Consider the following 24602-nt stretch of genomic DNA (forward strand, 5'->3'; position numbering starts at 1 on the left):
AAATGATGTTAACATACTGCAAGAGGGTCTCACAGTTACAAATAACTGGTGCCAAAGTCATGGCCTTAATTTAAACACAAAAAATGTATTATCATACCATTCATCAAAAACATGGCCCCTACTGATTACCACGTCAACGGCAACCCCCTAAGCAGACAACCTGTGGTGAGAGACCTGGGTACTCAGGTTGACAACAATCTCACATTCGACCATCATGTGGCCGCAGTGGTCAGAAAAGCCTTTTACTTGGTTCATCTCATAAGTAAAGGGATTGCATCCAGAAAAAAGGAGGTTATTACCTCTCTGTACTCCTCCCTCATTAGACCTATAATTGAGTATAATGCCCCGTTTGATATGTACCTCTCCAAACACCTGCACCAACTGGAAAGGACACAGAAATATCTCACAAAGAGAATCCATGGCTACCAATACCTGTCCTATGTGGACAGGCTCAAATCACTATCACTCTACTTGGTAGAATGCACAGAGGTGATCTGTGTCTCTCCTACAAGGCAATATTCGGATCCTGCCCTACTAAAAATGTTCCATAGCCATAGTCTAACTCCTCACATATTAACCACTAGATAGGCCTAAATCTAATATGCAACATAAAAAAAAACCTGCTGGAGAGACAGGCTTGTCTCCCAGAGGCTGCCCCGTCTCTGGAATAGACTTCCCATACATGTCAAACAGAGTACCTCGCTGACCCTCTTCAAGCACAACCTTGATGAGTGGATGCAAAACCACATATTTGTCCCAGGGGTTCAACCTTTGTCCCTCATTGACAGGGGTGACAGGTGCTGACTGAGGTTTCTTTTTGGGATAAAGTCTTGGCTAGGCTTGTAAGGGCCCCAGGGCCATTAGTCTAGTAATCTCTTATGATCCTCAAATAAAATCTGAGGAGTCCATCTAGATTGGGGTCTGAAGAGAAAATGGGAGTCGTGGACTCACAGACAGTTGATCCTTCCACCACTGCAGTTCCTGTTACACAAATCCCAGTAACTTTACCTAGAAATCTGAGGGAGAAAAGAGCTGGGTCCAACATTTCTTTAATTGCCATTCAATTTATCTCATGTGTCATCTGGCTAGTGGTATCACGAGGATCACTGATGCATGAGGCCTAGAATTTTTGAAGAGCTCTCTTGCTGAGGCCATACCTAGAAGAGAGAAATCCAAGAAAATACCCTGATAAATCAGAACTTTGTCTTCTGGCAGGAAGGATATCCTTTTTATTGTGTTTTTCCAATGCCCCAGGAAACCAGTTCATTGAGAGGGTTTGAGAAAGGACTTTTGAAGGTTCAGTATGAAGCCTAGGTGAGAAAGAGATGCAACCCTGTTTAAGGACTCCATGCATCTGGATACAGAATATGCAAAAATCAGCAAGTTGTCTAAATAAGGAAAAATGTGGATACATGGAATTCTGCAGTAGGCAATCACCTGAGCTAGTCAAGTGCAGTAGACAGCCCAAAGGGTACAACAGAAAACTGAAAATGTAAGTCAAACACAGCAAATTTCAAAAAAATCCTTAAAATGGGAGCAATAGGAATATGATAAGCATCCTTAAGATCTAGAGTCACCATGAAATAGTGGTCTGGAAGTGATCTAGAACCAACTGTAATATGAGCATTCACAAAGGTGATTAGGAAGGACAAATCTTGACATGGTCTGCAGGAGTGCTGCTTTTTTGGTACCAAAAAGATTCTGCAGTAAAATCCTTTGCCTTCATGCATTGCAGGCACTGGTTTTAAAACCCATGCTTCTACCATGTGATGGAGCACTGGAAGAAACAGCTCTGTCTCTTCTGGCGGGAGTGGGGAAATTCCCCTGAAAGGGGAAAGATTTTCTGTTCACTGCCAAGTATATCCTCTCTGAATAATTCTCAGAACCCATTTGTCTGAGACTACTAATGGCCAGGCTGCAGGGTTGAGAGACAAGCTAGAGGAAGGAGAAAGAGAAGGAAGGAATGAAGGATGAGGGGTAGGGGTGTTCTGACTTAGCACAGTCATTCCTTTGCATGCATTGATCCTTTTACAGAAAGGAACCCCTCTTGTATGTCCTTAAGAATTATCCTCCTACCCTATCCTTTTGTATCTCTGATTTTGTTTGGCTGGGATATTTGTTTATTCTGCCCCTCTGAAGGAAGATGTCTTGTAAGAACTTGCATACATGAAACATCCTAAATACTCCATGCATTAATTTGCATCTATCATGCCACTGTTTGAGAATCTGTGTAACAGAGGACCCAGATACTAATTCTGTATTTAAAGTTGTATTCAAACTTCCAGCATTTAAATCATAAAAGAAGTTCTGATTATGTGACCAAGCATATTGTCTTAATACAACAGAAAAATAGCATTTCTCGAGACTGTATCTGTACATTCAAGCACACCTCTCAAAGCGTGTCTCGAAACCTGAGTCAAATTATATATAAGACTTTTTTGTTCTAAGGTAAGGATGCAGCAAAATTATCTAAACTGTATGTCCACTGTAAAATAAATTTCCACATATAGCCTTGATAATTTAACATTTTAAAAACTAGATTATTAGAACAGTTCAGCCCTTTACCCTGAAGATCTAACCATTTTCCCTCTTTATCATGGGATGCTGGATTAGATGAGGCCAAGAACTTTTTATGTGAGCAAGCAGCTGGAGAGAGAGCAGCTGGGTTAGCAGTCAAATAAAAAAGAGACCTATCATATCCGAGAAGAGCCTATATTTTCTCTGAGCCTTTTTGGAGACTGCTGGAATCAATACTGGTATCCTGCTAGCAGCTTCATAAACATATTCTAAGAGCAGTAAGTGGAGGGGGTAGCCACATAAATGGGCATCTCGTCTTCTATAAGGTCATATATCGTGCCTAGCTCTTGTGCAGTTCCCAAATGCTCCCAAGCAAAACTATCACTAAATCTAGCAATCATTTGAGTGAAACAATACATCTGCTTGAATTTTTAAGGTCAGGTTCACCTTCTGAATCAGAGTGATAGGACTCACTTTCATCTACAAAACCACCATTGTCCTCTTCAGATTCCTCATCATTTCTGAAACAAGAGAAAGCCCTCTAACCCATTAGTACTACAGACATATATGGGAACACAACCACCTGAATTCACTGTCTGCAGAACACTCTTTAGCCAAGGAAACCACATCAGCCTTAAGAACTGCTATAATCTAGTTATCAGCTGCATGATAAAGCTTCTGTTTCTTTTTCTTGTGAACTTCAGTACTAGTTATAATATCTAGGGACAGAGTCTTATGTCTGGTAAGGGATCTCATACCCTGGACTACTCCTGCACATAAAAGGTTAAGTTCTCTTACACCTGTGCCAGGTACTGGAGCAGTAACAGAGGATGTGTCCAACCCATGTTCCACAATAACCAGTAAAAGTACACTAGATGGTGGACAAGGCAAATGGTAAATAGTCTGTGAACTGAGCAGTGGTCCTGACAGAATCACTAATCGTAGGCTGAGGATTCTTTTTCTTTTTTCTTTTTAGGTGCAACAGGATTTAATGGGGGGTATCAGAGTAAAGATCCATCAAGTCAAGGGGAGTGAACACCAGACAGAATAATAGACTGACAGTACTGGATAATGTATCACAATAAGCACTTAAAATTTCTAGTAATAAGTATGTCCCCGCACAACTAAACTCTGCCAAATTGTGCTATTATCACAAAAGCAGTTTGTACAACTGACAGGAGTTAAGGAATTTCTAGTACACAAAGTCCAAACATGAAAGCAACCAATGTGCCAAACCAGTGTTAAAAATTAGCTGCAAACTTTAACTATGTTAAACTGCCATAAAAGAATGTTTAATATCAATTTAAGATATATTTTATTATCGGAGAGAGTAAAATCTGCACAGTACATTCAAATAACTTCATTTGTGGTAAAATTGCGATCTCATGTTAAAAACACAAAGAATAGAGTCATGCATATATAAATAATGCATAAATGCTGGAAAATCCAATATCTTCAATATTTTCCTGTAAAAAGATGAAAATAAAGCAGTGTAACAACAGTAAAGACAGGGCATTAATGTCTAACAGCACAGATACAATACTGCACCTCTTAGAGAAATGCTGACAGTTTCCTCAGAAACAGTAAAAACAAGTAATTGTCAAAGACAGAAGACAAATAAACACTGCTACATGCAGAAATTCCCACAGGAATTACTGCAAACACTGAGATAAATAAAATATTAAAATAAATATCTATTTTTAAAAATAAACATAAAATAGAAAGATAATAATAAATCTGATAATAAAATGACAGGAAGTGGGGCCACAAATGGGGCTTATCTGAGAAGTAAGCCAGAAAATTAGCACTGTATCCTATGAAAAGTCAGACGACTTTTTTCTTTGGATGGCAGAAAAAGACTGAACACTCACTTTCTGTCACAGTTAAAGGCTTACATCTTAGGATGTGCTCAGGCAATCAGCTGTCACATGAAGAAAGAGTGGGGGAAGTTTGAATTTTTGAAAGCTGGCTAATACTGGGTTACCCCGGCAAATAACCAAAAATGCCACTGAGGCAGTAGGAATGATAAATGTAATAGTATGTATACTAGCAGGTTTGAATAATGTTTTATAGTAACCGGAGAGAGACAGCCATGTTATGAGATATTAGTATGACTGCGGGGTGGGGGGTGGGGGTTGTATTGGCTGGTACATTACCTTGCCTAGGGACCCATTTGACTGTGATCCAGCTCTGCCACCAACTATCTACTGTGTCTCTATTATGTCCTGGCATGAAAAGGAAACTGGAGCCAATGCTGCCTAGAACTAAATGTATCTGCTGAGTTGGTATGCTTGAATCAGCACTGGAAGTAGCACACAAGTAGTGTTGCATACGTTTCAAAACTGACCTCAAGGGCATATCTGTTTGAAGTGATTTTGTTCATTTCTTCTGCCAGCACAACACACTTGAAAAGGGAGTGGTTTGGTTGGTTTGAACATTTCTGAAGATTCAGCTTGAGATTCTTGAAAGTTTTTACTGAAGTTATTTTCAAGAGGTTTTATAAGCCCAACTTGTCTTTTTTGCTGTTTCATCATTGCTGATGTTGCTTTGAAAATGGCACTTATCTTTATAGAAAAAATATCCATGGTTTTGAGGCACTTGTGGGTAAAACTGCTCCTTCACCAATGATGTGGCTTTGCCCTTTTTCCTTCTGTTCTGTCAAGATACCTTGATCTTGTTTCTTAAGCAAAGTACCAGGATTGATGCATCCATCATTTCTCATTTAGCATCACTGAGAGTACAGAGTCAAGCATCCAGTTTAATAGTAAAGCCAGGTCAAATGTCTAATCTTTCTCTTTAGCATCAGAATAAAACACCAGTCACCTGCTGTAGTCTGGTATTGAATTGTATAATAAGATAATTCAATTCTTTAACAGATAAAATTGCTAAAGTGTATACCCCCTTTCTAACTACTTCAACAGTGTTGAATTTATTTGATCATACAGTAAAGCAGGCAATATATTTAGTTTTTTAAAACACTTTTATTATCACTTATGACAGGCAAATTTACATTTACATAAAAGTTAAACTATACTAACAAGTTCACATTTACAAACATTATACACCAAATACATTCTTCTGTATAATATAATCAGTCCAACATTATACAATTTAATCAATTTCTGCCTTCTCTTAAACCTCATTCCTCCTTCAACATTTTTTTCTGTATGTACTGATGCCCTTCTCTTCTCATGTTGCAGTATTCATAACCTTAGGGAGTTGCTACTTGCAGCACTGGACATCCAGCCAGTATGCCAAAGTTTTAGAAACCAGGGTACATGCGACATTGCATGCAGGGGCCATAAACTGATGTTAGCTATATCTGTGACGTCTGCACATACCCAGCTCAGAAGTTTTCTGCCACAGCGAGATTCAGATGTCCAATCGCCAGTTCTGCAATATGGCGTTTGCTCGACATCGGCCTTCTGATTTTTTGATCATTTACTGGCTGCCCGCACTGAGATAAGTACCCTTGTGGGATTTTTTCTTGTTTCTTTGCTATTGTTTCAGACGTACATGTCTTCTACTAAGGGAAAGTGTGCTTTTGGTAGACAAATCCCATATGAAGACACACACGAGCAGCGTTTATTTTGTCAAGGGCAGACACCCCATTACAAAGCCTGTACCATTTGCCAATCCTTTGTTACAAAAACCCTTAGAAGACACCTGGCGGCTTTAAAATTGTATTTAGAAAATCAGCGCCTCAGACGTTTAGCGTCTGGCATGAAAAGTGGAGCAGGCCCCTCCGAGGAGCTGTCTAGGAAGAAGGCCAAGAAACTTAGGCCTGATGCCCTAGTTGCGCCTCAGTTGTCCAGTGTGATCCTTGAGGTGAATATCAGCCCAGGATCACTCTACTTATCAGTTATTGAGCAGCAACCGGGAACCGAGATGGAGGCCGGTGCTGCAGATACCCAGCGTACGTCTGCTGAGAATTTTCAACCATCAGAACCTGATGTTGAGAGGGAACCATGCCTCCTGGCTTCAGAGGGCTCTGCTACTACTTCAGCCTTGCCACTCACTATTATAATGGCTCCTAGGCCCACATCTGCTCCTTCTACTCCTTTAAAAAGGAAGCAAGAGGAGAAACACACTTCTAAAGATCCTTCTCCACCCTGGGAGACCTTCTCCCAGACTCTGTTTAAGGCCTTTCAGGCTCTTGAAACCCAGATCCCCCCAAACAGGCCTTCCAATTGCTCCTCAGGTACTATCTGAGATGAGTCCTTAACTTACTGCTTCCAGTTAGACTCCCCCAAAGATTTTGTTAACCCTAAAGAAGAGGAGTCTCTTACTCCTGACTCCCCTGGAGAAGATTTCTCCTTTGGAGATACCATTACTCTGCTTAGGCAACATTTTAAGTGGGAACTGTAAGATGTCTCTAACACTAAAAACAGATACTTTGAACTATTGCAGATGGAGCAGCCCTCACCATCAGCATTCCAGGATGCTTTCTCTGCTGCCTCACAAAGCCCAGAATCACAGCCTCCTGCTTCTAAGAGACCAGACAGATTCTACAAGGTGTCTGCCAGGGAGCAGTACCTTTTCAAAAACCCTTCTGCAGACCCTGCAGTCATTGCAGTGACTACCTTCCTCTTCCCTGTTTCCAACAGATAAAGATAGAAAATTTATGGACAGGTAAGTATACAGTGGATATAAAAAGTTTACACACCCCTGTTAAAATGCCAGGTTTTTGGGATATATAAAAAATGAGACCCTAATAAATAATTTCAAAACTTTTCCCACCTTTAATGTGACTTATAACCTGTACAATTCAATTGAGAAACAAACAAATCTATTAGGGTAAAAAATAAAAAAAATAAAAAATGTACAATAAGCTGGTTGCGTTAAGTGTGCACACCCTTAAACTAATACTTTGTTGAAGCACCTTTTGATTTAATTACAGCATTTAGTCTTCTTGGGTAGGAGTCTATCAGCATGGTATATCTCGACTTGAAAATATATGCCCACTCTTCCTTGCAAAAGTGCTTCAAATCTGTCAGATTGCGAGGGCATCTCTTGTGCACAGCCCTCTTAAGGTCACCCCACAGATTTCCTATTGGATTTAGGTCTGGGCTCTGGCTGGGCCATTCCAAAACTTAAATTTTCTTCTGGTGAAGCCATTCTTTTGTTGATTTGGATGTATGCTTGGGGTCATTGTCGTGTTGAAAGGTGAAATTCCTCTTCATCTTCAGCTTTCTAGCAGACGCCTGAAGGTTATGGGCCAAAAGCGACTGGTATTTGGAACTGTCCATAATTCCTTCCACCTTGACTAAAGCCCCAGTTACAGCTGAAGAAAAGCAACCCCAAAGCATGATACTGCTACGACCATGCTTCACCATAGGGATGATGCTCTTTTGGTGACGCAAAGTGTTGTTTTTGCACCAAACATACCTTTTGGAATTCTGGCCAGAAGGTTCAACCTTGGTCTCATTAGACCATAACACATTTTCCCACATTCTTTTGGGAGACTTGATGTATTGTTTTGCAAATTTTAGCCAGGCCTGGATGTTTTTCTGTGTAAGAAAAGGCTTCCATCTTGCAACCCTACCCCATAGCCCAGACATGTGGAGAATACGGGAGACTGTTGTCACATGTAGTACACAATCAGAAATTCCTGCAGCTCCTTCAGTGTTGCTGTAGGTCTCTTGGCAGCCTCCTTGACCAGTTTTCGTCTTGCCTTTTCATCAATTTTGGCGGGACATTCAGTTCTTTGCAACATCACTGTTATCCCATATTTTCCCAACTTTTTGATGACTGTCTTCACTGTGTTCCATGGTATATCCAATGCTGTGAAAATGTTTTGTACCCTTCTCCTGACTGATACCTTTCAACAATGAGATCCCTTTGATACTTTTTAAGTTCTCTGCAAATCATGGCATTTGCTGTAGCAGGCAACTGAGTAAATGTTAGGAAAATCCTGTTAGGACAGCTGAACTTTATTTGGGGGTTAATCAGAGTCTCTTTAATTGATGGCAGGTGTGTACCCAAGAAGACTGAATGCTGTAAGTAAATCAAAAGGTGCTTCAACAAAGTATTAGTTTAAGGGTTGTGCACACTTATGCAACTAGCTTATTGTACGTTTTTTTATTTTTATATATTTTTCCCCTAACACAGGTCACATTAAAGGTGGGAAAAATTTTGAAATGATTTATTGTGGTCTCTTTTTTATATCACAAAAACCTGGCATTTTAACAGGTAGTATGTAAACTTTTTATATCCACTGTATACTTTCTCCACCTTGGCCATTAGGGCTATTAAGTATCAGACCCATATGGCCAAGTTTGCTTTAGATTCCCTCACCAAGGCCTCTTCTCTTCTGTCAGAGGTCCCAGAATCTCCTGTTAAGGCACAATTAAGTACCTGTATTACCACGGTTTCTCAAGTGACCGGACACTCTACTAAGTTAGAATGCTATAGAAGCTTCTTCTAAGTTGTCTGCTTCTGGCTCTGTGTTAAGGAGATTTTCATGGTTCAGACTTCAGCCTCTGCCTTTGGATGTCCAAGCTAAGTTGCTGGATGCACCCTTGGACAACAAAACCCTTTTTGGAGCAGCCTCTGCAGAGTTATTAAAGTCTCTACAGGAAAAATGTAAAGACTTACAAAATTTAAAACATTTACTAGTCTTACCTGTACTCAGATATTATAGAAATTACCCCCAAAGACCTAGTTTTGTCAAGAGGCAGTCCTCCCATCCCTCTACTTCTCATTCAAGGGGATGGAGGCATACCAAAAAAACGATCTGCTCCAAGTCTTCTACCACCTCCACACTGTCATCCTTTCGGAGGCAGCCAGACCAAGACAGAGCTCCTCCACTGTGACTCTCATCTCTTAACCAATTCTACCCCCATATCCCTACATCTTACCTTCTCCCTACCCTCCTGGCAGAAAATCACCTCGGACAAGTGGGTGCTTTCCATCATCCAATGGGGATACTTTATGACTTGGTTGGCTACTCCATCCTTCCAGGGAATACCTCAACCCCTTCACAATCAGATGCCACTATTTCCCTCTATCTTGAGCCAACTTCTATCTTAGGGGACTATAGAAAATGTACCTGAGGATCAGTTAGCCAAGGGATTTTATTCAAGGATGTTTTTGGTCCCAAGAAAAGATGGCCCTTGGACACCCATCCTCGACTTATCCCACCTCAATCTCTTCCTCAAAGTGCCCACTTTCAAAAAGCTCACATTGCAAGCACCTCCTTCCCTTCATACCTCAGCAAGCATTCATGGTCTCACTAGATCTGAAGGATGCTTACTTACATATCCCCATCTTTCCACCTTACAGAAAATATTTATGCTTCTCAGTGGGTTCATCACATTTTCAGTTTTCTGTCTTACCCTTTGGCCTCTCCACAGCATGAAGAGTATTCACAAAGTGCCTAGCCCCAGAAATTGCACACTGCAGACTGCAGGGCTTACAAATTTATCCCTACTTGGATGACCTTCTTATCCTGCACCAGGATCCGCTAACCCTGTCCAAACACCTGGACATGGTTTGCAACTTTCTACAGAGTCTAGGATATACAGTGAATTGCCTAAAGTCTCAAATGACTCCTTCCCAAGACCTGGTCTTCCTGGGGTGCAGGATACGGCCAGACTTGATGTCAGCTTTTGTCCCTACCCAGAAAGTGGAATTTCTTTCTCTGTTCTTCCACTCCCTGCTACCTCTAACTACCATTTCAGACAGGGAATTTCTCAGGATAATAAGATACATGGCCTCCTTCGTTCCCATGATTCCTCTAGCCAGGATGCACATGAGGAAGTTTCAGTGGGTCTTGAGAAACTCTTGGAGCCAACACTATCATCCCTTGGAAACAAAACTTCATCTTCTTCCCTGTTTAAAGAGGGAACTCTCCTGGTGGATTACCACCATTACCCTCAATCAAGGGGTACCTTTGCAGATTCCCCCACCACAACAGCTTCTATTCACAGACACATCAGATTTAGGTTGGGGAGCCATCCTTCACCATGCCAACAATCAGCACAAAGTACAGGGGGAGTGGACCATTCAAGAAAGGAAGGACCACATCAACCTAAAAGAGCTAAATACCCTATCCTTGGCTCCTCAGGCAGATTTGTTTTCCTCCCCCCAGAACAAACAGATATCCCTCTTCTGCACAAGGCTCCCCCATTCACAAGCATGGAGGGTGGATGCCTTCTCTTTTTCATGGGAGGGAATGTTCCTATATGCCTTCCCTCCTTTTCCTCTGATTCACAAAGTCCTCCTGAAAATACAGAAGGACAAACCAAAAATCCTACTGGTGACTCCCTTTTGGCTAAGACAGCAATGGTTTCCCCTACTATACCTCCTAGCCCAGAACAATCACCACAGGTTACCTCACCACTTTGACCTACTCACACAAGACAGGGGATCCCTTATTCACCCCCACCTACTCAATCTCAAACTGACACTGTGGGTGATAGGGTTCTGATCCCTTTTAGGCACCTATACTCAGAGGACATACTCAATGTCCTGTAGGAGGCCAGGAAACCTAGTACAAGGAGAAATTACTTATTAAAGTGGAAAATATTCTCCCATTAGTACCTCAAAAGAAAACAGGGCACATTCCTAGTTTGTGTTCCACTGGTCCCTTCCTGCCTGTGTGAGTTACTACATTCGGGACTGACCTACACATCAGTAAAAGTACACCTCTCTGCTATTTCTGGTTGCCTTGACTCCACCTCTAGCTTCCAGGTTGGAAGTCAAGCTGTTTTTGAAAGGGGTCCTTCACATAAGACCCCCTCATAAGCCTATTCCTCCTCCTTGGGATTTTAACTTTGTGCTGGAAAATCTTACATTGGTCCCCTTTGAGTCAGCCCACTTGGCCACCCTAAAATTATGTACATGGAAAACAGTCTTGCTACTGGTCCTTACTTCTGCCAGGAGGGTCTCTGAGATCCAAGCCCTTATGGCTTCTCCTCCCTATCTTATTTTTCATAAAGATAGGGTTTGTCTCAGAACTAACCCTTCTTTCATGCCAAAGGTAGTTAATGAAATTTCCTTAAACAAGACCATTAATCTCCCTGTCTTTTACCCTCATCCACAGAACTCCTCAGAAAGGGCTTTGCATTCCCTGGATGTTCATATGCAACTGAGTTTCTACTTAGACAAGACAGAACCTGTCAGACAGTCTGACCAGCTTTTTGTCTCCTTCCAACCTAGGGCACTTGGCAGGGCAGTGTCTAAACCCACAATTGCCTCTTGGATTTCTAAGGTGATAGCCTTTTGCTATTCCTTTCATGGAAGGCAACTGAGTTAATCTTTCAAGCCCCACTCCACCAGAGCAGCTTCCTCTTCAGCAGCCTTCTTCAAGGTTGTTGAATACGTGTCTATCCTAGAGTCTGCAACTTGGTCTTCTGTACATACCTTTATGAAGCATTACAAATTGGATCTGATCTCCAGAGCTAGAGCAGGGTTTGCTAGGTCCATCCTGCAGGGTCTCATTGACTGTTCCCCTGCCTACCTTCCATGCAACTTCCTAGAGATCTATGGTACTCTCCCTAAGGTTATGAATACTACAACATGAGAATAGAAGGACATAGAATAGTTGTGCAAGAACTCACCATAACCATAGATGTCCTTCTCTTCCATGTTGCAGTATTCAATACCACCCACCACCCCCCTTGTTTTTTGGACATAGTTATAACACTGTTTGGGTGTGCCTGGGGAAATCTGGCTTGAGATCTTTCCTCCTGCTCCTGGAGTCACTCTTTCCCTCTATGCGGCAGCCAATTTCTGAGTTGGGTATGTGCAGACATCACAGATATAGCCAACATCAGTTTATGGCCCCTGCATGCAACATCGCACGTACCCCAGTTTCTGAAACTTTGGTATACTGGCCAGATGTCCGGTGCTGCAAGCAGCAACTCCCTTAGGTTATGAATACTGCAACATGGAAGGGAAGGACATCTATGGTTATGGTAAGTTCTTACACAACTATTCTTTCTCACAATTTCCATTTTTTTTCTATGTAGTTTGCTCCTACCATTTTCTAAAGATCACAGTTCCTGTTCTTTTTATCTCTGTTATAATATTCACTAATTCAGATATGGTTGTTTACACTTTGATTTCCATTTTCTAGTAATTGCTTTTTTTGGTAGTCACCAGAATGAAACTTAATAAGGCCTTACTATGTCTAGGCAATTCAAATCCTGTATCCGAGCTGAAAAAATAATTTCCTTAATTAAACTCATTTGCTCATCCAGTATTTTTGACAGAGTACTCTGTAGGGAATTTTTAAAGTCTGCCAACTCATTACAATCCCAAAAATGCTCCCAGCTACCTCTTTTCTCCCCATTATACCTTCAACATTCACCATCAACATGAGGAAAAATTCTTTGGAGTATGTTTGGGGTATAAAAGGACATATGCAAACACTTCCAAGCAAAAATCCTAAATCTTCTATACTTTGTTGCATATTTGGAAGCCATACATATGTCTACTCATTGTTTCTTTGTGAATTGCTTACCTAATCTCTCTTCCCAATCTTTTCTAACCCCTCTGATTGATTCCTATCGTTACTGTGCTATATTTTATATGCCCTCCTAATTATCCCTTTTTTAACAGTAGCTTCTGTTCTAGATTCAGCTAAAAGCTCAACCAGCACAGGGGTTTTGCTTAGCCCTTACCCCTTTCTCTTTGCCTGTACTCTGATATCAATTCCTGATAGGGAAGGCAGTTTCTGGCCTGCAGTCTAAATGTTATCTTGGCCTCTTCAATTCGGTTACTTTTCCCTCCCTATATGTTATTAATTACTTGGCTCCTTTGCCAGCTTCCAGTAGTAAATTCCAGCCCCCTCTTGCCTATTATCTGCAACCCTAATTGTAGTCATCCCTATTAACAGAATCTCCTTTTTCCATGTATGCATTGGCTTAGTTCTTAGAATACTTTCAACCACTTTACTGATATAAATTCTGTATGACTGCTTTTATTCTCCTTAAGGGTCTGCATCCAAAATCCTACTCTCTCATTAATTCTTGAATTTTTCTTTGCTTCACCATCATCTCTTTCCAATTTGAATTGTAAAACCACAATGGAGATGAAAGCGAACAACCAAAACAGTAACCAAGACAAATGGTTTGCTTGGAGAAACCAAATGAGGGCCCAAGACCAAGTTGAAAGATATCCAAACAGTTGATTCGATAGCAAACACACAGAATCACTTGACAGCAAACACACGGAATCACTTTAATGCTAAACACATGAAATACGTTTTCGAACGTCTTCTTCAGAAGGCAAATAGTGAATGAATGTTACAACACCTCTTATATAGGCTGTTCTAAATCAGTTAAAAACAATTATTCAATAAAAATTATTCAATAAAAACCCACTCAAGTGAATAATAATGTAAAATAATTTGTGTACCTTACTAGACCTGTTTGTAAAAAGGTTGCAAATACACAAATGAACAATTAACAAATAATGTTATGAGTGAAATAAAACTTCAAGATTAAAAGGTCCTAAAATATTCTCTTATGTAATAAAATATATATGTTTGTATATATAAATAGATAAATAAATATTCTTGTGATACAAAAAACTGTTGTATAATTGATATACTGCACTAAGGGAAAAAATAATATATGTTATAGTTGTATGCTGTCATCTACTGGAAATTCATAATATTGTAATGTTATAATTTTGCAGCTCTTAATTTAAGAACAGGAAGAAGGGATAGCATGTCGTTCAGACCAGGGCTTTTTGTAGCTTCCAAAATGATCTGCCAATATAACTCCCTGTGTTCTAACTTAGCTTCCCACATACCACCCCTAACTTCCTTGGGAACAACTTCCAAAACAAAGAAATTAAAGGAAGCTTGTTGACATGTTAATGTATGATGAAATAATGCATTGTTCGCATTCTGCTTTTTAATTTCATAATAATGTTCATAAATTCTTGACTTTAACTTCCTCTCATTCTTCCCTACATAAAATGAATAACAATGATGGCAGATGGCTAAATGAACAACCCCATTGGTATTGCAATTGGAAAAGTTAATGCTTGTAATCTGCCTGTTTCTACTCGGAATATGTATACTGGAACTATTAACTATATGTGGGCATTGAGAACAGAACCCACATTTGAAAGTTCCCACTCTTCCAGGTCTACTTCTAAAATTTGAACCCCTACCAAACTCAAATAGTTTCTTAAAATTCAAATCCTTTCCATATATAAATTTTAAGGGTTGTCTGTGTATATAATCTAGGTCAGAAATTTGTCTAAATCTGTCGCATTCCCTAGTAACAATCTGTTTAATAACACCTGAATCACCCGTGTAGTCCATAATATATGCATGCTCCCAACTGTTTGTAATATTCTGGTTTACCTTTGTGTTGGATTGGACAGGATCATCCTGACCCAAAATAGGGGCAAACCTCCCCTTTCTTCCCCTCCACAACTTCCTGGATAGTCTCACAAATTAAATTGTCTGGATAACATCTCTCCCTGAACATATCCATAACAAAGCCACAATCTTTTGTAAATTCTTCGTGTGATGTCATACAACTGGTCCTAACCAATTGTCCTTTAAGTAAATTCTTCTTTTGGAAGAACGGATGACCACTAGTGAAATGAAGATAAGAGTTAGAAAAAGTTTTTTCCTATGTATTTTTGAAGAGAAAGCATTGTCCAACTTGCTCAGAGAAATATCCAAATAAATAAATTCTTGATTGTTAAAATTATATGTAAAATCCAAAAAATGAGTTGTTCCTTTGATATACATCAGGAAGTCAAAAAATCTTTCTTGGGTATCTATCCAAAAGATGCAAATATCGTCAAGAAAGCGTTTATACAAACACCAACAACTGGCAAATTCACAGTTTTTAACAAATAAATTCTCCCACCAACATAAAACAATATTTGCATATGTGGGGGCACATTTTGCCCCCATTGCTACACCTCTTTCCTGTTTAAAAAACTCTCCTTCGAAATACATAAAATTGTTTTTAAGTATAACCTCCATAAGAAAAAGATAGGTCCTAAAATCATCAGAAGAAAATGCCCCACTGTCTCTCATACTTTCCTCCAACCATAAAAGTCCTGTATCATGTGGTATAGAACCAAATAAATCAACAATATCCAAAGTCACAAAAAGTATGTTGGAACAAAACAATTTGGATTTCACTTGCCTGAGAAAATCCCATGAGTCTTTTAACACTGTGACTCCCTTATTAGAAAGATCTTCCAATTTTACATCCACATATTTGGCAATAGGAGGGGGGTATGGACCCTTCTGAAGAAACAATAAGCCGTAAAGGAGGGTCTGAGGGGTCCTTATGGACCTTCTGAATGCCAAATACTGAGGGTACCCTTGGATTTTTGTTGGACAAAAAAATTGAACGTCTCAATGTCGATAGAACCTTCAAGTAATAAGTAATTTATTAAAATGTTGATCTTAGATTTGGCTATATTAACCTCATTAATAGAGGCTCTAGAGTACTTAGAACAATCATATAACTCTTTCATTTTAGATTCATAAAGAATAACATCCATAAGTACTGTTCCGCCCCCTTTATCTGGTTGCATAATTCTTATAGTCTTGTTATTCTTCAAGTCGTTCAATAGACAGTTCTCTTCCTTGGAAAGATTAGAACACACTCTGTGCTCATTTACAGTGTTTCTAATTTCCCTTTCCAATAAATTTTCAAGATTTTTAAGTTGAGGATTTATAGTACTTTTTTTCTTAAACAGAGTGGGTACTCGTATGCTAGGATTTGAATCATGAAACAATAATGCCAAATTCTGTTTCCTAAGAAAAAGTTTCAAATCCACAATAGCCCTAGGAATACTAACCTTCCTGGTGGGAATAAATTTAAACCCCTTAGAAAATAGTTTAAAATGATCAAAACTTATATCTAAAGTGCTGTAGGTGAAAATTTTGTAGTTTTTAAACTCAAAAATATTACTAGTTACTTACTAGAAGCTAAGTTAGAACATAGGGAGTTATACTGGCAGATCATTTTGGTAGCTACAAAAAGCCCTGGTCTGAACGACATGCTATCCCTTCTTCCTGTTCTTAAGTTAAGAGCTGCAAAATTATAACATTACAATACTATGAATTTCCAGTAGATGGCAGCATACAACTATAACATATATTATTTTTTTCCCTTAGTGCAGTATATTAATTATACAACAGTTTTTTGTATCACACAAATATTTATTTATTTATTTATATATACAAACATATATATTTTATTACATAAGAGAATATTTTAGGACCTTTTAATCTTGAAGTTTTATTTCACTCATAACATTATTTGTTAATTGTTCATTTGTGTATTTGTAACCTTTTTACAAACACGTCTAGTAAGGTACACAAATTATTTTACATTATTATTCACTTGAGTGGGTTTTTATTGAATAATTTTTATTGAATAGTTGTTTTTAACTGATTTAGAACAGCCTATTTAAGAGGTGTTGTAACATTCATTCACTATTTGCCTTCTGAAGAAGACGTTCGAAAACGTATTTCATGTGTTTAGCGTTAAAGTGATTCCGTGTGTTTGCTATCAAGTGATTCTGTGTGTTTGCTATTGAATAAACTGTTTGGATATCTTTCAACTCGGTCTTGGGCCCTCATTTGATTTCTCCAAGTGAACCATTTGTCTCAATTTGAATTGTAACTTTCTGCTTGTATTATTTAAAAAGCCTTATCTGTGTAGCTCTAAAATACCCCTTCAAATCAGTTAATCCTAAACCACCTTGTTCTATTGGAGATATCAGCTTACCACACCTGGCTCTTGCCCTCTTCTCCTCCCAGATAAAATCCCTCGACTCTTTGTTAATTACTTTCTATAACTTCTTGTCTGGGTTGATAAAAATATGCCTGACCTGTGTATAAAACTAAAATGACTAAAATAAACAGGTCTTACTGCTTTAATCTGACTATAAACATCCATAGGCAAGAACTTCCAGTTTCTCAGTTTTTGTATTATCTTTTATTTAGTCTCCTCCCACATATCCTTAGCTGCCATAACAGAATCCTTTTTACCCCATACTGCTAAATACTTCATTTTATCATTTTATCATGTCCCCATAAATATGAGTATTGCTGAACCAATTCTTGTGTGAGTACAATGTTTACAGCTATAGCCTTTGTTTTATCTTCATTAATTTTATATCTTGAAAAAACTTAGAACCGTCTCAGAATGTTCCACAACACAGAGATGTACATTTCTGGTTTTCTTATGTACAAAATAATATTGTCTGCAAATAAGGCCTTTTCCTGATTACTATACCAATTATATTGTTGAATTTCTGAGTCCTTATTTTCTTTGCCAATGGTTCTAAATATAAAGCAAATAACAAAGGGAAAGAGGACACCCTTGCCCTGTTTCTCTTTTCAGACACAACTTATCAGAGAGGAATTCTCCCACTTTGATTTTTGCCTCCAGTCCCTCATATATCCTCCTAATTAACCTTATTAAAGTATCAAGGAATGCAAATGCTTCCATTGCTCTATTCATAAAATCCCAGCTTACTCTGTTGAATGCTTTCTCTGCATCAAGACCCAACAACAATAGCGGTGTTTTCTTACATTCTGCTTCCCTCAGCATCATCATTATTTTATTAATGTTGTCAAATGTTTGCTCCTCCTCCACAAAACCAAACTGATCCATATCTATCAATTGTGGCAACAGCTTTGCCATTCCACAGATCCAGGCAATTACAGACCCACAAGTCTGACCTCATATGCAAAGCCATAGAAAGATATTTGTTTTCGTCCATCTGATAAAGGAAGTGGAATAGTTGTAATGGACTCTTTGCATTATATTAATGTTATAGAAACTATGCTCAATGAGTGTGGCACGTATTTTGAACTTACTAAACCTCAGGCAGTGAAACTGATTGATAAAATACATTCCTATATTGAAAACTTGTTAATGGAAAGTGTGATAAGAAAATCAGTTTATGATTACTTTTTAATAGAGAACCCTACCATACCTCAGATATATGGACTTCCTAAGATTCATAAAAACCCTACTGATCCACCAATATAACCTACAGTATCAGGTGTTGGGCCACTGAGCCTTTGTCTGTATATGTTGAGAAACAGTTTCACCCTACAGTTGACAAGGTTGATGTTATACTAAGAGTCACTAAGCATTTTCTTTATAGATTATGCGAACGATCTATCACACAATAGGCATTGATTTTTGTGAGACTCTTTCTGAGTCAATATTCTGAGTTCAACAATGATAAGCTATACTTAATCTGTACTCTTTTAGAAATTATTTTAGAACATAATGCATTTGTGTTTACTGATAAGTTCTACTTACAGCGCACAGGGGTTGCCATGGGCACCATGTGCACTAACAGTTATGCTAATATTATCTTGGCAGAATGGGAATCTCAACATGTGTTTAACACCAATAACATCTTCTCAAGGTTCATTCTACATTATGGCCGATTTGTGGGCGATATATTTTTTGTATGGGGTAACACATATGAAACACTATGTGAGTTTGTAAAATATTTGAACAATTCCACTGGTTTTCTTCGATTTACGTTTGAACATTCATATGAACAGATTTGTGTTTTTGGATGTTGTGATTAAGACACCTGGAGGCATAGATACCAAGCTGTACAGTAAACCCTGTAAAACTAACAATGTTATACATGCCAAGAGGATGCACCCTAAACATGTCAAGCGTAATATCTTAAAAGGTCAATTCTTTAGATCTGCACAGATGCATACAAGGGATAGTGAGATGTATGAATCCTTTGACACTCTAGCTGGAAATTATGCAAAAAGAGGTTATATGAGACCGAAGTTATAGTGGCACAAAATGATACTATTTCTTTATGAGACACCCGCAGCAAACCATTTTTTGGAAATGTTTTTAGTCATGCCAATGAGAGTGGCAACATGTCCTCTCATCTTTTAAGCATGTGTCTCACTTATTCTAATGATACCAGCTCAATTTGTAATATAATTAAGAAGCATTGGAGAATTTTATTGTCTGATAAAAAACGTAAAGAGACATTGGGTAGTTTACCCTCTTTTTATTTTAAGAATCTTCCATCTATTAAAAAGATGCTATGCTATAAGCCACTTTTGCAGTCAAATTCTAGTCTTTACATATGTAGGGTTGGTACTTTTCCCTGTCACCAGTGTAATATGTGTAAATACATTTGAACGGATAACCAATTTATGCATCCAGATACTGAATATATTTATGATATTAATGTTTATACAAATTTAATACGTGTAACTTGGTTTATTTAGCCTCCTGTGAAATTTGTAGAGTATTCTATGTTGGTAAGACCAACCGCTGTCTGAGGAACCGTATTAGAGAACACCTTTACTGCATAAGTAAGTTAAATAATAAGCATGCTCTTTCTAAGCATAGTAACCATGCTGGGAATAATCATTACTTTAAATTTATGGTCTTAGAGATTTGTAAGACTGGTCCACAGGGTGGTGATATCAGAACATGTACAGAGTGTGTGGAAAGGAAATGGATGACTATTTTGCAGGCAACTAAAGGGAAAGGGTTAAATGAGTTTATAAGCATTAAACCCCTATTGAAGTCATATGGCTTAAGACATTAGCATATAAATGAAAAGTGCATTGTGTATTTAATTTACATCTGATGAAGTACTTGGATTGAGTATGAAAACGCTTATCTTGTTTTTATTTCATGTTTTATTAAAGTATTTTACGCTATATCTGCCTACCGGTTTTGTTGTTTTTTATACTGTTCAGTAATTCTGCACTGGTTTGCTCTTTCATTATTTAGATTATTCTATTAATCTTGCCAAATGTTTGCTCCTCCTCCACAAAACCAAACTGATCCATATCTATCAATTTTGGCAACACCTTTGCCATTCCACAGATCCAGGTAATTACAGACCTACAAGTCTGACATTATATGCAAAGCCATAGAAAGATTTATCATGGAATTAATAAATCAGTATATAAGGAACCTTCAAACACTAGGCAGGTCATGCTAACTCAGCCTGGTGGATGAAGGCAAAATGGAGCACATGGCATACCCAGACCTAGCCAAAGCTTTTGACACAATTCACCACTCAGGCATAGAAGAAAAGCTAAAAAAACTGGGAATAAACCCCTATCTTACCCACTGGATTGCCAACTGGCTCACAGATAGAACACAAATAATCAAAATAGGGGAAGTTACCATCACAATGAAACCAGTCACCAGTGGAATCCCCCAGGGTTCTGTCCGACTATGTTTATAGATAACTGCAAGCTAGAACAACCACTGAATCGCCAAATGACTTAGCCATCCCGTAGAAAGGTTTGTCTCAAAAATAACTGGTGTCAAGATCACAGTCTGAAACTAAGAGCCAAAAAAAATCATTATTGCATCCTTTGGAAAGTCATCTGCCCCAGGGAACTGCTACATTGACAATACACCCCTAACAGCTGATGCAATTATTCATGATTTGGGAACTTATGCGGACAGTGATCTAACTTTTGACCAACATGTGTCTATTGCTGTAAGAAAGTCCTTCTATATTTCACAGCTTATAAACAAAGGGATTGTGTCTACATCTAGAGATGTCATTGTTCTCCTTTACTCAGCCTTCATTAGGCCAGTCGAATATAATGCCTCCTTTAGCATATTTCAGTCCAGACGCATGCAACAACTGGAACGCCCATAGAGAAACCTTATTAAAAGGATATAAGGCTTGAACAACATCTATGATCAAATGAGATAAGTTAATTCAAACACAAAAAAGGAAACTGGCTAGGCTTAAAATGGCATGCAAGGTCAGCTTACCTAGTATTTACCCATGAACTTATTCTTTTAGCATTAAAGACATAAACACCTTATAATCATGGCTTAAAATTGAAATGGATCTATATCATACCTCTCAACCTGGAAACATCAAAAATCTGGACAAGGCCCATGAAAAATAGGTACAAATCTGTATGCTGGTTAACATAACATTTGCATACATAATTAAGTAACCCTGTCCACCCTGATGGAATTGTAGGACACCAACTTTCAAACGCCAGCTGAAGAACAGACTACCAAAATATGGCACCAGAGTCTCCCTGCAGCCATTCCAATGTCCAATTACCTGGCTATTTTGACCCATTTACCATAAACACTAATGTGTGCATACTGCTTTACTTCTACAATGATTATTTTGATTTTGTTTTTACATTTTATAACACAATGCACAAACACTAACAGATATCTGCTAAGCAAAGCAACACCGTCTCACAATGAAAATAGACTTGGCATTAAAACTTCTCTGCCCTTGAAACTCACATTCATTGAAACAACATTGAAACCCACACACCACATCCAAAGAAAATGCATCTGGCCAGTAATGAATAAAGATGACCTTTGGGCTGTTTTCAAATCATTGACTCCTTGCACACAAAACAAGAAATATACATGTGTTCTTTGATACACTTCCTGGCTTTATTAAATTATATTCCTTGTATAATACAGCACACTTGTTAGACAGAGCGCATTTTACATTTATTGTTTGAACATTTTTCCAGTAGGCTGTAGGCAATGAAACAAAATGCATGAACCAATAATGACAAAACTGCCCAGTTCAGAACATTTCCATCATAAAAGTCTACTTTCACACCCACACTATAAACAGAATGACAGTAGTGTAAAACAAGCATGCTTTGAAAAGTGAACAAAATACTTTAAAAGTGAATTTCAGCCCTCATACCCCCTATTATTCTGAATTAGTAACAGCTTGCATTATCAATAAACTACCCAGTTATTTTAATCTTATGAATGCTAGTGTATTCATTGTATATTACAGAAGACAACAAAAATAGTCCCCTCTGTACAGTTAATGGAAATAGCCATAAAACTATTATTATTGTTATTATTAATTCTGTATCCCTTTTTGTTTCAGATCCATACACTGACCAATAAATCAAAAGGGAGAGTGGTTACAAAACAAAGAATAATTATATCTTATGAAAACTATGAAGAGGTAATATAGTTTCCCTCTAAATGGTCTCCAGTTTTAACTAGCTATCTCACTTTTACATTATATCCAGATATGTGAAAGTAAACGTTGTGATATTATCAGTACACCGGCAAAATCAAATGAGGCTTCAGACACTTTCATTTTTTACTCACTAACACTTAACTGATATCTGTAACTCAGTACCACACTAAAATGTATATCTCTAAATCCTGTTCCCACACTTAAGAACTCTACATCATTTATCAGCTTTTGTTCCACAATTATCAATAAGTTACTGTCAAATGAATAATCCTAGCTGTAAATAAAATATAAACAGATATCTACTACAAACAGAGATTTGATTAGTTTGTATCATGTTGACCTTTATAAGCTGTTGTATTCTTGAGTTACTCTGAAAAATGTATTTAGATGAATGCAGAGATTATGCCTGGTTATATCTGAGGGGGAAGTGCTGGTCTGCTTATTGTAAGCATATTGATTATATGTTGTTATATCCTGTCAACATATATGTATTCCTTAGTGTACCTTTGACTTAAAGTTAATATTCTTTTCTGATGGATGATGAAAATGGTTCTTCTGAAACAAAACAACCAACTCAATGGGTGAACAAATGAATATGATGAAAATGGGTCCTTTTGAAACAACCCACTCATTGGGTAAACAAACTGATGCATACATATAAACAAACACAAAGATAAATAAAATTGTAACCTACAGGAGTATATTACAGAGGAACTAGAAATACAGATCTACATGATTAAAAGCAAATGGAAACAAGTAAGAAATCATGCACTTATTTGCACTACAGTTGATTTATCAAGTTTGCACAAAAATTAGGCAATAGAGTTATGATACCTGGAAAATCCACATAAAGTAAATATTACCAAAAGCTACAAATTACATTATATTTATTTGTCAGTGAAATTCTACACATATTTTATAGAAACAATTTGTACTGTACATTGTACTGTATTGTTTACATAGTTTCTAATACCATGAGTACCTAGAATTCATGTTACCAGGTATGGATATTTGGAGCTTCAGTAAAACAAATACCTGACACAGGGATTACAAACATAGATGCATTGTTTTAGAGTTAACAGAAATAATTCTAATCAATGTTAAAGCAAGGAATCATTTTGTGAAGGATCTCACCTGGGAGATAGCATTACTTTCTGCATTAAAATTGTCTTCGGGACAGGGTTCTGACATGTCAGAATACAACTGGTTTCCTTACCTTGCACAGCCAAACCAGAGATAATCCCTTTCTGCACTTGCCAAGCAGCCATAAAATCCTCCATAAAAAGACAGCCATAAAATCCTTTCCATTTCAAGAAGAACAGCATTCATTCTCCCGAAGTGCCGTTCCCGCTCACAAAGCCGTTTCATAAAGAAGAGCCCAAATAAACAGCCTTGCTTCTCCCGAAGAGCTGTGTTCCCACTAGCAAAGCCATTTCATAAAGGAGAGCCCAAATAAACAGCCTTCCTTCTCCCGAAGTGCTGTTCCCGCTCGCAAAGCTGGAAATAAAGTATCTGAAAAGGCAGGCAAGCCTCAGCCAGAAATGTGAGCTCCCTGAGCTCAATTCCGACAGGCTGGTAGCCCTGACAGAGCTGACGTTATTGCGCATGCGATGATGTCAGCCCACGAAGCACGGAAATTAAAAACATAAGAAAATAAAATAAAAAACATAAGAAAATAAATCGGAAATGAAGGGGTGCCTCTTGGGAATTGTGGCACCCCATTATTTGGACCCCAAAACTCAGTAAAAACCGAGTAATTCGGTATGGTTGGGAGGTATGATCTATATGAAGCTGGATCTGATGGGTCTTTACTGTCTTTAAGTATTACAGCCACTGCAGCTTTTTTTCAGGATGTTGGTGCTTTCTCTCTTTTTAAAATATTGCATATAGCTCTAGAGATGTCACTGACCCCCTTAACTCAGCCCTCATTAGACTAATCATTGAATATAATGCCCCCTTTGGCATATATTGGTCCAGACACATGCAACAACTGGAACACCCACAGAGATACCTTACTAAAGGGATACAAGGGATGAACAACATGTCCTACATGGACTGGTTCAAAGCTCTGTCACTATATTCGGTATCCTATACACTGCTAAGAAGGGACCTGTATCTGCCATACA

At 38.2% G+C, this 24602-nt stretch overlaps 1 protein-coding gene across 1 annotated transcript in view; it reads right to left on the minus strand.

Annotated features, from left to right (window-relative positions):
- SPAG17 (sperm associated antigen 17) overlaps positions 1–24602 on the minus strand; it is a 3638922-nt gene that overhangs the window by 625085 nt on the left and 2989235 nt on the right. The window lies entirely within an intron of this gene.

This window comes from Protopterus annectens, chromosome 5.part0 (genome assembly GCF_019279795.1).
Source record: "Protopterus annectens isolate FY-2018-M chromosome 5.part0, PAN1.0, whole genome shotgun sequence".
In the NCBI taxonomy this organism is placed as follows: Eukaryota; Metazoa; Chordata; order Ceratodontiformes; family Protopteridae; genus Protopterus; species Protopterus annectens.